Source organism: Strongylocentrotus purpuratus, unplaced genomic scaffold (genome assembly GCF_000002235.5).
Source record: "Strongylocentrotus purpuratus isolate Spur 01 unplaced genomic scaffold, Spur_5.0 spur5_scaffold_12, whole genome shotgun sequence".
NCBI lineage: Eukaryota > Metazoa > Echinodermata > Echinoidea > Camarodonta > Strongylocentrotidae > Strongylocentrotus > Strongylocentrotus purpuratus.
Genome location: NW_022145597.1, coordinates 7,493,791 through 7,499,790, shown reverse-complemented (window position 1 = coordinate 7,499,790; position 6,000 = coordinate 7,493,791). Strand labels below are relative to the sequence as shown.

The window sequence follows — 6,000 nt, the reverse complement described above, 5'->3', positions numbered from 1 at the left end:
AATAAGAAATACTGATCCGATCTCATTCCCTTTTTAGTCTATCAATAACTGGGTCTGTTTTTGTTTTATTAACTCAAACATGCTATAAGCCATATAACAACACATTCTCTGGCTATGATTATACATTTCAAATATGCTAATGTATAAAGTTTCCTTATTTTAGAAAAACAAATTATGTGGCAAAGAGGATGGTTTCTCTCCACCCACTCTCATCGTACCTTAATGATTCCCTTTCTCTCTCTTTCTCTGGCTTTCGTAAATTATCTTCTGCAACTAACGGTTTGTTGTCTTGACTGAACAACCTGTTGCAGTTCCTTTCTGTCTCACTTTCAGTCGTAATACTATTCATTTACATTTACTCGTTATCAACTACGATCAACCATTGATCCATATTCATTCCACTACTGTCCACATTTCACTTGGATTATTTTCACTTTTCCTTTTTGCAGCCTTTGCAGGAGCTTTGAACATTTTTAATGTAGAGACCAGAGAGATCGGAAAATATGTTAATCATTTTATTCGAATTGAAAACGGAAAGTAAAACATTGTTTTTCAACATCTTGACATATTTTTTGTTTAAAGACAATGGAATTTAACACTGGAAGTTTTAAATTGGGGCGCCCCCCCCCCCCTCTAACAAAAACAAAAAAACAAAAAAAAAAAAAAACAGAAGTGGTACCAGGGTTAGTTAGTTGGGAGGCCCATGTCCTTTATAATTTTATTTTTAGGAATAGTTTTCTCTTTGTTATCAATTTGACATTGGTATACCGTTAATTTCACTGGGAAAACCACCCCCTTCCCTTACACATCAATACTGCCATTACTTCTAGCAACAGTAATTCTATAATTCAAAACGTTTTCATTTTCTAAATCCTTCTAATATAAACATACAACAAATATAATATTGTTTACACTTTTGCAACCTGTTACATGGTCCATTTAGAAACAGCACCAGGAACAGGATAACAAGCCCCCCCCCCCCCTGTTTTCTTAAGCTAGGAAGTATCAAAACATGATTCTATTAAAATTAGCAGTTTGGATACAACAGGCAATGATGATTAGCAGTTTCCATATTTAGTGCATTTAGAGGGTTGTCTTTCAAACCTTCTTACATACAATACTTGAAGCAGCAATAATGTAATAATCTACAAAACTTCCAATACAGAAGTCCATAGACTGAGGTAAATGAATTTCAACATGTATAATTATAATTAAAATATCATTGATTGATTCAATCTTTGATATAGACTGATAGATCTTTATCTCTCGAATTTCAAGGAAATTTCTTTCTGCCCAGCACTCAGTTTCATCCTATAAGATGGTAGTTGACATTGTTAAAATGTCATTAGTGTTTATTCATTGATGATTAGTTTAATTATTTGAAAGTTGACAAGATGATAAATTCATTAGTTTTTTTTTAAATGTGGTATTCTACAAACATATAATACAAATAATAAATCAATAGTATGTAAATATTCAAGTTTAAACCCATCTCTACTGTCCTCTTTCATTATATGAGGGGGCATCTTTAAGACGTAGTCCCATGTAGATGTCTTCTGCATTCATCGATGAAGTTGTAGGCTAGTTTTCAGAAGAAAGGGCTGTGATGATAACCCAAGTCTGTTGAATGGAAAAATGAAATAAGATACAGTGTATAAGAAAATAAACAACAACTAATAACATACACCCTGATACCTGCTCTGACAAAAAAGAGGAAGGACTAATATTCACTTGGGGTTCTAGTGGGAAAACCTAAACATTTTTTTCTTACAAGACTAGTTACTGACCACATGTTAGATTATTTCTGATGATCCCATTAAGACAATAGGCCTGATGGAGCTTGGATCAGACAAGTATGAAATAAGTAATACTGGTACATGTACAATATGTACTTGTAATGTAAACTTGTGGTCATAAATGAATAGTACTCGGTTTACATAAAATGACCAAACAGCGTGGAACAGAGAATGTACAGGAAATAATGCTATTGAAACATACGTTATGTAGACTTATATTTCATGTATATTGACATTTTAGTTTTAATCTAAATCACAATTGTGATATTCAGTCAAGTATTCTTTTACAAGTCAATGGACAATGAAAAAAATAATTGTCAGATCTATAACTTTCTGCATGATAAATGTGTTCTACAATAGTTTATTGGGGGTACCTACATGGTATATTAGCACACTTGCTTGTATGAAGTGCAGTAGGCCCACATCTCTAGATATGATTCTGTCAATATCTGTTCTTTATTCCTCTCCTGGGTTTGCAATCAGCATGCTTTCACCATCCACTGTAGAGAAGCATAATCCTACATAAGAAAGCAATGTAGGTACTTCAATTAAAAGTGATAATAATAGATACATATCAACCATAATTCATCGTATAAACAGACTTTCGTTAATCTTATGTTGTGTTCTTCTTCATCTTTATTGCTCAAGAAGTGAAAGGACCACTTACAAAAAAAAAGTAATGAGGGGTCCTGTGTATACCCTACATGTATGATCATTATCATTATTATGTAGTGCTTTGAATGTGCATTAGACATTGTTCTTCTACACACAGGACCTCCTGTAAATAAGGACAAATCCCTTTGTAAACAAAGAAAGGGAAGAACTAGAATAAAATATTCCCTCCACTATACACACTTGAAACATACACTTAGTTCCATTTCCTTTTTAGTGAATTAATAGGTGGTGGTTTAATATTTGTGTGCTAAATATCCTGAAAATTTTACCTGCAAGGGACTTTCAGCTTCATCTTGAAAATATAAGAAATGTTGTAATGTCTACTCATCATTTAACTCCTTCCAGCTCTTCATCAGTTTCCATCTGTTGGAACAAAAAGAAAGCAAAATCAATACGACAATCAAGGCGTCCCTTTCTCCTTAAGAAAATAAAAATAGATCTAGCATAAAAGCTATTTTTCATGTCATGGTTGGCCTTAATTTTAATATAGTGTGGAAATCAACATTCCAATTTAATGGACCACAGTACAAAGTAAAATCAAATGGAAGATTTAACGTGTGCCTCAAAAAGTGCTTTATATGGCCTATAAATATAAAGTAGTCTTAAGTAGAATTGGTTTATTAAGACAAGAAGAAGTGGACTTCATAAGTAAACATAATTGTGGACAAGGGGTCTTCTCTTACACAAACAAATAGATTTATCAACATGAACTGCACAATTCAGAGAAGAAAAAAATCTCTAATATATTAAAAGTAATACCAGGAGTCAGAAGCGTACGCAGGGGGGGGGGGGTGGGGTAAACCCCCCTACCTTCAGTTTTTTTTATGTGTATGTTTTTCTGGAAACCCCCCCCCCCCTTTTTTAGTGTTGTTGTTGTTTTGTTTTTTTTTAATACAAGAAAATTCCAAATGGATGACCTAACCCCCCGGCCCCCCCCCCCCATGCTTATTCAGTGGCTGGCTGAGTCGTTGCGAAATTTTTGGTCCGATTTCAAAATGTTAACCCCCCCCCCCCCCTCCCTCCCCCTTGAAAAAATCCTGCGTACGCCACTGATAGGGGTCTAGATCTAGTAGTAAGGTCAAGGTCTAGACTCTAAATGATAACTTGACAAGCATGCTGGACCCACACAAAATCTAATTATTAAATAAACAAATCCTAGTGTTGATGTTTTTTTAATACTTTTTATTAATAAGTTCCAGGTTTACATCTAAATGAAATAGGATTTGGAGTTGTTTGATTATCAATGGTCACAGATAATTTTGGTCTAAATAAAGTTGACACGGATGCAACTGAGCGAACGGATGGCACGGATAGTAAAGCCATCTGAGTCAACATCTACTAAAGATTTTAACAAGAATTAATCCACTTGGATTATCAAAAAAAATCATGCTTCAGAGATTATTGTAAGGTGTAACGTTAAATATAGATTTAAATTAAATCGACGATTGGTGAATTAGATTCATGATGACGATCAAATCTGAAATAAAACTTGATTAGAAAGTTTGATCTTGATGCAGATGAGCACCGAAATTCCCAAGGGTGGGCCTGCCGGAACGGCAGGGCCCCTAACTGGAGTACTAGGGTGAAATGACGGCAAACCGCAGTCAAACTACTTCATGACGATGAAAATCAAAGTTCAATTTCAAGAGCAATAATTTCCTAGTCTTTTCCCCAAAAATCTGTTGAGAACGGTCTCACATTGTAACGAAATTACCGTAGATCACAAAGACTATTGCAGCTTTTTCAAAATTGATGACTAAATTCACTTAATCTACTCATATTTCAATCCATTACTCACCCATTCTCAATGAACTAAATCTTCTCAGTTTGTGCGAGTAGCCTGCGTCGTGCATAAATCTGCATAATTAAAGTGACGCAATGAGGTCAAATATATTATCCGGTTTCTTAAACGATACTATCGATAAAATACATATTCATGAGGCTCATATCCAATCAAAAAGCCGCCTCGGGTGCTTATTTTGTCTTCAAATGATCCAAAAGAGGCGGAGCCTAATCACATTCGTCTGCATGGTTTCCGCGCGTGCTGCTTTCCGTCTAGTAATTATAGGGTGCGTTTAATCGACACTTTTTCACCCTAGAATCACGGTTTCTAAAGACGTTTAGTTTAAAACGCAATGCGTTCAAGCGATTTTTTCGTCGGTCGTAAAAATAAACGTCTTTGAAAACACAAACATGAAACGCTGAAAAAGATGCGTTTTGAATCGTGATTCTGCAGAATCACGGTCGCTAAAATTCGATTGAACGGACGGAGTTTTCAATCATGATTGTATGACGGAGCCTGTTCCGGTTTGGGCAAAAACCGCGCGCCTGCTTTTCATGCAATTTGTGTTTACTATACCATGCTCTTTATCGTGGCCTGTTCCGTTATGTTATACCTTGTTTTCCTTCTATCTTTTTCTCTTTCTGTCTTTCCTTATGTTATTCTTTGTTTTTTTCTTCTATCACCTTCTCTTATGTTATTCTTTATTTTTATATTTCTATCACTTTTCTTTTGTTATTCTTTGTTTCTTCCTTCTATTTTTATGTTAATCTTTGTTCTTTTCCTTCTCTCAGCCTTTCTTATGTAATTCTTTGTTTTTATAATTCTATCACTTTCTCGTTTGTTATTCTTTGTTTCTTCTTTCTATTCTTATGTTAATCTTTGGTTTTCCCTTCACTCACTTCTCTTATGTTATTCTTTGTTTTTATCATTCTATCACTTTCTATTTCTGTCTTTCCTTATGTTATTCTTTGTTTCTTCCTTGTATCACATTCTCTTTTTGTCTTTCATTATGTTATTCTTTGTTTCTTCCTTTTATTCTTATGTTATTCTTTGTTTTTTCCTTCTATCACCTTCTCTTATGTTATTCTTTGTTTCAATCATTCTATCACTTTCTCTTTCTGTCTTTCCTTATGTTATTCTTTGTTTCTTCCTTGTATCACATTCTCTTTTTGTCTTTCATTATGTTATTCTTTGTTTCTTCCTTTTATTCTTATGTTATTCTTCGTTATTTCCTTCTATCACCTTCTCTTATGTTATTCTTTTTTGTTATAATTCTGTCACTTTCTCTTATGTTATTCCTTGTTTCAATCATTCTATCACTTTCTCTTTCTGTCTTTCATTATGTTATTCTTTGTTTCTTCCTTTTATTCTTATGTTATTCTTTGTTGTTATAATTCTGTCACTTTCTCTTATGTTATTCTTTGTTTCAATCATTCTATCACTTTCTCTTTCTGTCTTTCCTTATGTTATTCTTTGTTTCTTCCTTGTATCATATTCTCTTTTTGTCTTTCATTATGTTATTCTTTGTTTCTTCCTTTTATTCTTATGTTATTCTTCGTTATTTCCTTCTATCACCTTCTCTTATGTTATTCTTTGTTGTTATAATTCTATTACTTTCTCTTATGTTATTATTTGTTTCAATCATTCTATCACTTTCTCTTTCTGTCTTTCCTTATGTTATTCTTTGTTTCTTCCTTGTATCACATTCTCTTTTTGTCTTTCATTATGTTATTCTTTGTTTCTTCC

General features: G+C 33.5%; 1 long non-coding RNA gene across 1 annotated transcript; it reads right to left on the bottom strand.

The window, feature by feature from the left end:
• Positions 1-1,520: 1,520 nt before the first annotated feature.
• On the bottom strand, positions 1,521-4,529 carry LOC115922591. Its single transcript, XR_004063493.1, has 4 exons — positions 4,270-4,529; positions 2,741-2,834; positions 2,175-2,314; positions 1,521-1,620 (listed from the first exon to the last, which is right to left on the bottom strand). It is a non-coding gene; the product is annotated as an uncharacterized LOC115922591 (long non-coding RNA).
• Positions 4,530-6,000: the final 1,471 nt, after the last annotated feature.